The sequence below is a fragment of the Protopterus annectens genome, chromosome 5.part1 (assembly GCF_019279795.1).
Source record: "Protopterus annectens isolate FY-2018-M chromosome 5.part1, PAN1.0, whole genome shotgun sequence".
Classification (NCBI taxonomy): domain Eukaryota; kingdom Metazoa; phylum Chordata; order Ceratodontiformes; family Protopteridae; genus Protopterus; species Protopterus annectens.
In genome coordinates, this window is record NC_056736.1 from 353,074,446 (window position 1) to 353,086,945 (window position 12,500).

The window sequence follows — 12,500 nt, forward strand, 5'->3', positions numbered from 1 at the left end:
AGGGGGCAACTGTAGGAATACTGGCTGTTCAGTATGCTGTGCACCCTATAAATATGTATCTTCCTATACATATCTATACGGTAATGTATTTATATGTGTCTATATACATGTGTATATATATATATATATATATATATATATATATATATATATATATATATATATATATATTAAATAAATAAATATATATATATATATATATATATATATATATATATATATATGTGTGTGTGTGTGTGTGTGTGTGTGTGTGTGTGTGTGTGTGTGTGTGTGTGTGTATCTGCATATATGCTTCTTCTGTATATGTATCATTGGAATGTTTACTGCTTCCACATTGTACATTCCCTATGGTAAATAGACTGTTCTGCATGATATCCTATTGATACCATCCTGACATTGGACAGGTGAGATGGATTACTCTTAATTTCTTGTGGCTATGCTGTGTAGGGTCCTGGGTATGAGACTTGCATTTGTTGGTATTGTGTTGCAAGGCAGATCTGTTTGGCTGTGGAGAAGGGGATGATTTAATTACAAGAGGCACTTAAATTGGGCCCCCTCACCCCCATTAACTGTGCTTTAGGTAATATATGTATTTGTTGTGTTCTCTGATATATATACATATATGCATATATATATATATAAAGATATATATATATGTATATATATATATATATATGTATATATATGTATATATATAAATATATATATAGATATATACATATATATATATATATATATATATATATTGTGCTGGATATGTTTGAGAAAACATCAGCATTATTTATATCTGGCATGGCTTATTGGTAGATCTCTTTGACTATGGTGCACAGAGTCCTGGGTATAAGGCTTGCAAAGGCTGATTATTTTTTTGTTGGGCAGTACAAGGGCTGTTAGATGCAAAGTGATTAAGGCACTTTAAAGCAGTTGTAAGCGGGTTTGTGCCAGTTTGCGTGATGGTAAGAAATGCTAACTTCCGCTTAAATATTCTTACAATCAGTTAGCCTCTAAATTGATTAACCTGTGTAGGCATTGCTTACCCCCGTGCAAACAAACTTGAACCCACTTACTGCTGCTTAAAACTGCTTACTCCCACTTACCCCTGCACTAATTTCTTTAAAAGAAAAGAAAAAAAGGGGTGATAGGAAAGTGGTGAAAAAGGGGCACAAAGAGGGAAAGACAGTAGGGAAAATAGCTGGGGATGTGCAGGGACGGGTGTAGGAAAGGTCCATACCTTCTCATTTCTTCTACAGCAACAGCTGTGCATATACACTGAATTTGGAGGAAGATTTGGACACTCAAACCCCTGACAGAGGGGTGAGGACAGCAATAATATATTGTGAAGCCAATTAGACCAGATTACATGTGTCCAGTAGACACGTGTGTGAAATAGACAGCTATGCATGGAGTGAGATTTTTTTTGGGAACAGATTACCCTTTTTTTCTTTTTATTAAGGTGAGAGTGCGATGGTGGGAAAGGATAGTAGGTATATTTGGGGAAGTAGACTGGGTAGGATGACAGACAAGACAGATAAGACAGCATACAGGGGTGGTATATGCCACATGTGGGGGGTAAATACCTTGGATGGGGAGGGTGTTTGGAAGTCGGAAGCCCATGAGCCCTGAAATGGAAACAGTGAAACTGACGTCCCCACCCATGGGCAGTTACCACTGCACCTTCATAGCCCTGAAGGTGGCTGTGCTGGGGGCTGGGTAGGAGGGGCAGGCTGACCCTCTAAATGCACCACGTGGCCCTCAAGCTGGCATAGCTGATCTTCAACCCTGTGGAACTCGCTAAACACCAGACTCTGAACCAGATGATGGGTGACAGTTTCCTATCCGCACCCACTCCTGGGGGGGCAAGCCCCATCCCCTGAGGTGGTTTCACCCAAACGTGGTGCAGAACCAGCGGGCAAGGAGGTCCCAAGTTGGGTCCCAGATGTCCTGGTGCCTGGTGCCATGGACAGATGAGGTGGGTGAGGTGGGTCCACTGGGACTGGCCTTCCCAAACATGCCAAGGTATTACAATTTTAAAACATATGTCTGTAATAGTTAACACATTCCAGGATTAGGTATAACAGCATGCATAGATATTCCCATTAACCCAAAACACCAGATATGGAATAGTTGCATAGCAAACAGAACACATGCATATATGGAACCAGAGTGGCCATTACAACAGCATGCAGGTTACATTGATGGCAGTATGCCACCAATGTGGGAGTATTTCAGCATGACACATCCATAGAAACACATTTCAATATTTATCAAACAATAGGACATATGTCCCAGCAGTAGATTTAATTGTATACATACCCATTGAGTTGTGTATTTAGATTATTGCTGCAGATATGGTAAATAGGTTCATAGGTAGGTACTAGGCTATCGGCCCAATGGCCTAATTAAGCCTAGCCAACAAGGTTCACTGGCTTATGCCAACCAAGAAAGTTAATTTTCTGTGCCCCTGTCAAGCAGAGCCACAGAAGTGATCCCTGTGGTGGATTTCCTAGTTCCCATCCACTCATCAAGATTTTTCTTGAAGAGTGCTAATGAGGAACTTTGCTTGACATAGATGGGTAGCTTGTTCCAGAGTGTACGAAGTCTCTGGGACAGGAATCTATCCCTCCAGCATGTCCTGTTTATTGTGGTGACAAGGTTTAGGTCCCTAGAGCATGTAGCTGAGAGGGATTGGGATTTCTTTAGGTGTAGCATGTCCAACAGCTCTCGGATTAACATAGCTTTCTATGTTAGGCAGAGATCTCCTCAAAGTAGGCGATATGCTACAGAGTAAAGCTGGAGTTTTTTTGAGATGGTCAGTGTAGGGCATCTGTTTGAAGCCAGTAATCTTCTATCTGAGGTACTTCTGTGGTGTTTCCAGCTGCTGCAGATGTCTTGTGAGGTACATTCCAAAAGGGGCTTTGTACTCTATAATGGGTCTAATGAGTGCCCAGTAGAGGGGAGCAATGACCTCTTTTTTTCCTGGATGAGGACCCTTTTTAGATGAGGTGTGCCACATAGAAGGAATTCCTGACTACTGCAGTGATGTGATTATCAAAGGAGTCACTACTGTCCACCTGGGTCCCAAGGTCTCTTATCACACATTTGGCATTAAGTAGACTGCCGTGTATGTGGTAGTTCATGGGTATAGAGTTTTTACCAAAGGGGATGGCAATGCACTTTTTGGCATTGGGCTTGAGGCCAGTCCTCTGACACCAGGCATCTGTCTCTGTGAGGCCCTTCTGTAGGATGTCCACATCATTTGGGGACTCGACTAGGGCTCCTAGTTTGCAGTCATCTGTGAACTTCATTAGCCAGAGGCCTTTTGTGTTAGCCTGTACTTCAGAGAAGTAGATACCAAACAAGAGAGATCCCAGGACTGAACCCTGTAGTACTCCACTTGTCACTTTTTTGAAGTCAGATTTGGAGTCTGCAACTTTTACATTGTGGGATCTGTTAGTGAGCCAGTTGGCAGCCCATCTTGTGATGTAGGGATTTATACCTAGTTTAGTGAGTTTAGCTATAATTCCAGAATGGAGGATGGTGTCAAAAGCCTTAGCGAGGTCAAGATAGGTTGTGTGAACCACCTTACCCTCATCTACGGCTTTGGTGACTGCCTCAAAGAAGTTTATCAGGTTCAGAAGGCATAATCTAGCTTTCACAAACCCGAACTGCATGGGGTCCAGAGTTTTGAGGCTACCAATGTCTTTGTTTATGAGTTCCATGATGATACGTTCCATGGCCTTGGAGGCCAGGCTCATCAGGCTAATAGGGTAATAGTTCCCAGGATCAGTGGTGGCTCCCCCTTTGTGGACTGGGATAACTGTTGCTATGCACCATTTACTGGGCACAAAGCCTGATGCGAGACTATGATTGAACATGGTGCTTAGGTGGGGAGCCAGTTCATTCTGAAGTTCATGTAAAATGTAGCCTGGGATGTTGTCCGGTCCCATGGATGCTGTGTTTTTGGTTTTAGAGAGTGCAGCTTTTACCTGCATAGATGTGATTACAGGGACTCTGCATTGTTCCTGTATAGATATGGGCCCTTTAGGGGGTGAGAGGGGGGTAAAGTTAGCACTGAACCTATCTGCCAGGATGCTGGTAATATCAATTGGTTCTGTAATTTTCATGCCATTGTGCTGTAACTCAGAGCAGATCTGGGTGTTGCCATTGAGATTCTTGACATAGCTATAGAATGCTTTGTGGTTGCCCTTAGAATCAGTGGGAATTTTGTTTTCAAAGCTAGCTTTGGAGGACCTTATAAGGGATCTCAGCTTCTTACTGAGGCTGACCAGGGAGCTCCTCCACTCATGGGATTTTACTCTCTTTTGCAACAGTTTCTTCCTTCTGTTGTATAGTTTGTTTATGGCAGTTGGAGGGGGGAGAGATGTCAATTAACAACTTGTATATCCCTGTAGTTCTCACTACTTTCTTAGTAATTGCTGTAATCTGTACCTTACAGGTATTATTACATTACCCTATGGCCTTAATTTGGACAGTGGTATGTCTGTAGACAACTATATACGTGAACTATGTTTTACCTGCAGTATACAGCTCTTACCTGGTACACCTGTGGAGGTATTGTTTGTTAACACTACCTGTTTCTATGCATAGTCCCAGATTCCAAGTTGATGTTATGCACATGCCTCTCAATCTCTTATTCCACACACTCAGGCCAAGGCTTGACAACATGCAGGTGGAACTGGAACATATTTTGACAACTGCCCTCATAAACCTTTGGTGAGTTGCTACAATGTCAGGTTTGTTTTCATATACATTTTTTGAATATTTGCAGGTCTGACAGTCAGTTATATGTCATTAAAAGTTGCCTAAATGTCAGAGATCATCACACTGATTTGCCAGGGGGACAGGGTAACAGGCAGTGGATATGGGCCAATTATCTGGACACCATGGTTGTGTGTGCTAAAATTAAAAAAGTGCACATCACATTTGAGTGTGCTGTTTAGATATTGCTGTGTATCTATTCACTGATTTCTGTCTATAAGTCCCCCATGGTTTTACAATCTGACCTTGTAATTACAACAGTCTTATAAATGGATTCCTAGACAGTTTTATTATGTTGCACAGTGTGGGTGACAGTGATGAGTAATACATTATTATTTAGAGAAACTTCAACATTAACAATCCTATGCAATACCAGACTAAACAGTACCAATCCAGGATTTCAATCTTTTATTTCCAGGCACAGTTTTCTTATCTGACAGTCCTGTGGAGGGAATGTTTGTTAACACTACCTGAATGTTGCCACACATATTACCAGATTCGACGTTATTATTATACACATATGTCTCACTCTGTTACTGCACACACTCCGGACATAGCTTCACAACATGGGGGTAGAGATTGGACATACTTTGTATATCTAAACTACTCATCTTCCAATCCACCAAACATACTCAAAACAACTCTCACTTTAACATCACAGCAAAAGACAACACCACTATATATATACAAGCATTGTATAACAAATCATTTATGTTAAGGATCTGAAGAAGCGTGTTTGATACACGTGAAAGCGCTTGTCCGAATAAATATTTTTTCATTTATAGTGGTGGTCAGACTCCAGTTTGTTACTTCATTCATCTTGACTTCGTATTTTTGGAGTGGACCTTTGGGCAACAGCGACTTTGTGTTTTTACCACTATATACCCAACTGAACACACCAAACTGCTAGGAGTGGAAATAGACAATAAACTAAAATTTGACATTCACATATCCATGACCATAAAAAAGTCCACAAAAAACTAGGAGTGTTATAGAGAAATAAGCAACTTCTCACCAAAGCAGCAACGATTTTAATAGCAAATACCCACCTTATCTCCACCCTACTTTATGCCTCTCCAATATATACCAACCTAACGCAATGCGATCTAAACAAGCTACAGACCTGCTACAACAAAATTGCCAAATTCGCCACAGGGGCATCCTACCTTAGTCACCACTGTCTCTCACTTGCTGAACTGGGCTGGCTTGAACTCCCTCACCTCCTTCAATGGTATAAACTCTCACTCGCCCACAAACTAGTAAACCATCCACTAAATGTCCCATCCCTCCAGAATCTACTCCAACCCTATCGCACCACCAGACCACTAAGATCCAGCAACAAAAATCACTTGCAGATCACTAAAGCCAATAACTCTGCTGGTGAAGCACTATTCTCTTGTGCCATAGCCAAATTATGGAACTCCCTCCCACCCACAATTACCTCCATACCATTATGCACCCACTTCAAAACTTTACTAAAAGCACACCTAAAAACATGCTGGCTATGCCCTTGCAACTCCCACTCTAATATCACCCACCCCATCCAACCACTACCTTTCTTTCCACTCCACTAACTACCTTGATTATAGCAAGCTCAGATGCTCACAAGCCTAGTACTTATTATACACCAGGAACTTCTTATTGTAACATTTGTTAATGTCTGTTATGTACTTCACAGATAGATTCTGGTTGTCTACTGATGTACTATGTTCTTCATCTGTAAATATGTTGTAAGTAATTGCTATGTAAATTGTTAATCGCTATGTAATCCAATGTAACTACTGTCTGTTTGTCTTAACTGTGGAGCTTTTCTCCCCGGGCCTCTGCTGAAAATGGACCTACGTCCAGTCGGACACTCCCGGTCAACAAATATAAATAAATAAATAATAAAATAAATAAATAAGTATCACTCTCATAACATTTTGGTGAGTTGCTAGAGTGACAGTTTTGTTCTTATAGACATATTTCTGGTGGTTATGATGTCTGACAATTAGTTGTATGCCATTTTTTGCTGCCTAAACTTCTGGGATAATCCCACTGATTTGCCAGGGGGACAGGGGGACAGGCAGGAAATTTAAGCCAATTATCTGAACTTTCTGACAAAATCTGTACAGTTGAGGGGTATGATTCTGCATACAGCTTACTACCACTCCGAGGATTCGAACCATGACTGTGTGTGCTTAAAATATACCAGTTTACATCTCAGTTGAGTGTGCTATTAGGATTTTGTTGTGTATCTCTTCACTGTCTTTTGTTTAAGTCTCCCTCACTTGTACAATACGACCTTGTGATTACAACAGTCATATGCAGACATTCTTACACATTTTATTCATGTAGCACAGTGTGGGTAACAGTGCTTAATACAACAGTACTATTAAGAGAATACAACACTACATTACCATATGATACCAGAGTAAACAGCAGCAGAAGTTACACCTTTATTGCCAGGCTGTTGCCCTTCTATTTACATACAACCTACATGAGACTCTTCCTGCCATATTGTCTGGTTTATTCAGTACATCCCATACACAATACAGGTTTTATTCTGACAATTAACTTTCTACTACTTTTAGATTTATTTCTTATGGCAGTACATGTAAGATTATTACTAACCTGCCTCACGATGCAACCTTTGCAGCCTACACACATGGGCTTACTGATTCACAGCCCTCTCTGCTGCAGCTGTCAGAGACATAAGAGGAATATTTAGCCATACCTATCCATAATATATTTGAGCTGGCAGTTATTAAACAGTTAGTAGAATGAGTACTTACACACTGCTGGGACATCAGCCTGTCTAGCTTCTTGGATCCACAGATCCAAGAGCTCCCTTTTCTTCCATTTCATGTCAGCATAGTGATGCCTGACCTTCTCATCTGTTCGAGGGATGCCAGTGGCACCGGTGATGTCATGGGTGAGAAGGTACAACATAAGGCCAGCAGTGAATGATCCAGAAGTCACAAAAGAAAAAAATAAATAATCAAAATAATAGATTTAAAGCTGAAAACAGCGGATACACTGAAGAAGGCATTGGTTGCCGAAACCGGTCTGTCTTACTAATAAAGGGCTGTTTTCAGCTTTTAATCTATTATTTTGATTATTTATTTTTTCTTTTGTGACTTCTGGATCATTCACTGCTGGCCTTGTGTTGTACTATTGAATGGTTCTGGCCGTGCATCTACCTACCTGCATAGCATCATGTTTGGATGGGTGAGAAGGTCCCAGGTTTCCGCTTTATATTGCGAACCCTGGTACTGGCCCTGTAGCATTCCCTCTTCATGGTCTTTTACCAGGAGTCCTGCCATGACCTTGGACTCCTGGATGCCCTAGCACTGCACTTGGAAGCGCGATCCTTCCCCAACTCCAGCCATTGTGCCTACAGGAAGAAGCTGCAACCAGTTATGAGATGTATTCCCTCCTGTAGAGTTAAATAGGGTCACTTTCCTGTACTTTTCCGTGATTGGATGGTTTTGAAAATGCTAAGCTATGGGTAAGCCTCCTTACCTAAAGTTCGCATTGCTTACAGGGTTATACCAATGGGAAAATCGATTTAGCTAGGCTATGCATTGCTTACACCTGGTAAGCAGAGGTGTGCAATGCTAAGCATTGCTTATTTTAAAATGTGCACATTATTTGCTGTTTGGCATTGCTTTATCTTTTATTACATACTATATATTTGTTTAGTGTCCATGATTCATGTGTACGTACATTGTTTGGGGTACTTGTGTTTATTGGGGGATTTCACCACTTTATTACAATGACACCTCACATCTGGACTTAGTGCAGTACTCCAGTTCACATATATATGTTACTTAATAGGTTATACAACAAAAAACTGTTTAGATATTCCTTTCACATGTAAATTGCAATTTTGCTATAGTGAGGATCTGTTTGGGTATACCTCAATTTTATGCACAGCTGTGATGGCTTACTGGTTAACTGCTGTGAGTATAGTGTACTGGGTCCTGGGTTCCAGACCTGGCAGGAATGTTTATTTTGTTGCTGGGCAGAACAGGGGGAGTTGGATACAGAATTATTAAGGGACTTTTAAGCAGTTGTAAGCGGGTTTGCACAGGGGTGCGAGACAGTAAGCAATGCTAACTTCCAGTTACATTTTCTTACACTCAGTTAGCCTCTAAATTGCTTATCCTGTGTAGGCATTGCTTACCCACGTGGAAACAGGCTTAAACCCGCTTACTGCTGCTTAAATGTGCTTGTTCTCACTTACCCCTGCACTAATTTAGAAAGAAATGAAACATGGATCTTGAGAAAGTGGTAGATTTGGACACTTTATACATTTTTACACTATTTGCAGTATGGCATGGATTTATCATTCATTACACATTATAACTTTGTTTAGTATCCCTGATTCATGTGTGCATATACTGTATGGGGCACTTGTGTTTATCTGTAGATTTTACCACATTATTACAATGACACCTCACATCTGCACTTAATGCAGTACTTCAGTTCACACATATATGTTATTTAGTAGGTTATACAGCAACAAAAAATGTTCATAAATTGCTTTCACATAAAAAATATAATTTACTACAGTGAGGATAGAAATGGGAATAACTGCTCGCAAAGCGAGAGCTCTAACCACTACACTATTGCAGTAATGTTTCTACTGAATGTATCTTGCTATTTACCTTCTTGTGCCATTTAAGCTACAGTATGTGTAGCTAAGCAATGGGAAAACCCGAGCAGTTAGCTACAGTTAAATTTAATATGTTTGATAAAAAAAATGTTCTGGTGTGATTTTCTCTAGGAAGGGACACGTTTCACTTATTGCTGTGGATTTCTGCATGCATCTGCACATTTGACAGACATCCTAGCTTGTTTTAGTGGCTATGAGCATAGAGTTTTCCTGGGAAGTGGGGCTTTGACCTTTGCAATGGCTGTGGGTGTGTTTTGTCTTGCAACATGTCATGTTTGTACACTAACAGTCCCACTTTGGGTATTTGAAGCAGTGGCAACCCCCTAGGGTTACCACCTGTCCCACTTTGTGAGGGACAGTCCCTTTTTGGGCAGTTGTGTCCTGCAAAAAAAGCTTGTTAATATGGCAAATGTCATGAGATACTATGACAAAAGTATTTCCTATATTTTATGTAATAGTTGCATAAAACAGTTATTCTGTATCTGAAACACCTAACTGTTATAAGAAACAGAATAAGCAACTAAAATGTTACAGGAATAAGCTTTTATTTAGGCAAAGAAGTGAAATTCTGTCCTTTCTACTGGCAGTGGGTATGTTTTGGCCTGCCAAATCTGACATTTGTACCAAAAATGTCCCACTTTAGGCATTTGAAAAGCTGGCAACCCTACAACCCCCTGTGAGCTTTCTCACTCATTGTAATTGCCGAACGGCAATTCTTGAGTGTAGGGGCATGTATATTGTGAGAGCTCTGCTTTCAGACACACCCCCTGCACTCATCCATGCTCCGTGTCTGTTTAGGAGCAGAGGCAGTGCACCTTCATAACTATGCATGGCGTCCTGCCATGCTGCTCTTAAATGGTTGTTTCCATGCAGGAATAAGCTATTCCTGCAGGGAAGCTTACTAAATCCCGGGGATTATCTTGCAGAATTAACTCTTTTACTAGGTTGTTTTCACGTTTGCTGTTTTCAAGTAAACCTGCAACGGATGTTGGGTATAGAGTCAGTATATCACAACGTGATCTGTGTAGTTAATACGTTCAATGCTTTTTCAATGACCACTAGGGTCTTTTTAAGCCTTAGCCATGTATCCCAAATCTCTGATAAGTTCTGGTACCTATGATAAGCGTAAGCCTGATATTGGAAGATGAAACATTTACAGGATGGAGCCTGGAAGATGAACTGTTTACAGGCTGACTGTGTCCATTATAGACACAGGTGCCAAACCAGGCATGAATTTAATGTTCCCCATCCAATTGTCCAAGTTACACTTGAATTGGGTTAGGAGGAACTCTGCTTCACATGGATGGGGAGCCAGTTCCAGAGAAGGAGTAGTCTCTGGGATACATAACTGTCTTCCCAGAAGGCAAGGTTTAAGTATCTAGAATGGGTAATTCTGGTGCAGTTTGCTTTCCAGATATGCAGGAGGTCCCCCAGGATGGGGTCTGACAATGCCTTGTGTGCCAGGCATAGATCACCCCTCAATAGGCTGTAGGAGACAGACTACAGAGATAAGGCTTTGAGGTAGTCTGCCTAGGACATGTTACTTACTCCCTGTATTCTTTTAGTGAGGAACCTGTGGACATTCCAATTGTTGGATGTGTCTGGTGAGGTATGTATTGAAGGGGGCATTGTACTCCATGACAGGTCTGATGATTACTGAATACAGTGGAAGAATGACCTCCTTGGACTTAGATGCCATACCTTTGTTTATAAATTGGACAACATAGAATGATTTCCTCACTACTTTAGATGAATAATGGTCAAAGCCTTGATTGCTGTCTATATGTGTCACCAAGCCACTGATTACTGGGTAGATTCTTGGGTTGTGTTATCAATATGATAGCTATCAGGGGTGGATGACATCCTGAAGGATACAATTTTACATTTCTTGGCACTTAGGCACAAGTTATTTGTCTGTGTCAGCCCTTCGTTATGAACATTACTGTGGCTGGAGGATTCTATGACTACTCCTAGTTTGCAATTATCTGAATATTTGGTCAGCCAGAGGCTCTTGATATTGGCCATGACTTCAGAGAAGTAAATGCCAAAAAAGAGCAGCTCCAGGACAAATCCCTGAGGGACTCCTCTTGTGACTGGCTTTTTTTGTGGAGGTGGACTCCCCAATTCTAATCTCCTTAGTCCTATCTATGAGCCAGTTGGCTATCCTCTGGATGACATAAGGGTTTATATCTAATCTCTTGAGTTTGTCAACAATGTCAGAATCAGGCATTGTATCAAGTGCCTTGGAAAGGTTAAGGTAGGCAGTGTGAATCATTTTGCCATCATCCATTCCTTTGTTAACCTTCTGAAAGAAGTCCACAAGGTTCAGTAGGCATGACCTGCCATTGACAAACCAAACTGGGTTGGGTCCAATGTCTTGAGGTTTTCTATTTCATTACTGATCATTTCCTTGATAATTCTTTCCACTGCTTTGCATATGACACTAATGAGACTTATGGGTCTGTAGTCTCCAGGGTCTGCAGATAGCCCACCTTTGTGTAGAGGGATGACTGTTGCTGTTCTCCATTCATTAGGCCCAAAGACTGTTTGAAGGAAACAGTTAAATAGCAATTCCAGTGGGGCTGATAGGTTATGTTTTATGGTATTTAGAAGGCATCCTGGGATAATATGTGGGCCCATTGATGGTATGTTCTTGGCCTTAGGAAGAGCACTGAGGACCTGTTCCTAAATGATTATTGAAGGGGTTTATATGAGATAGTATTTCCTGAGGTGAGGTTGAGGCAAAAGAGGAGTGAAGTAAGTGCTGAATTTGTCTGCCAGAAGGTTTGCAATATCTTTTGGCTCAGTACAAGTGGCTTCATTAACAATAAACTCTGCACACAATTGTGTATTGCCTTTGAGGCCGTGGACATAACTAATGAATGCCTTGTAGTTGTCCTTGGCCTGGAAAGCCAGATTTGCCTCAAATTTGGCATTGTCAGACTTTGTTTTTCCTCTAAGTTGTTTGTTTAGTTTGATGAGATTGCTTTCCTCCTGCTGGGTGCTACACCTCCTATTTTTTGCTATAATTGTCTTACTTTTTTATAGAGCCTATTGATGT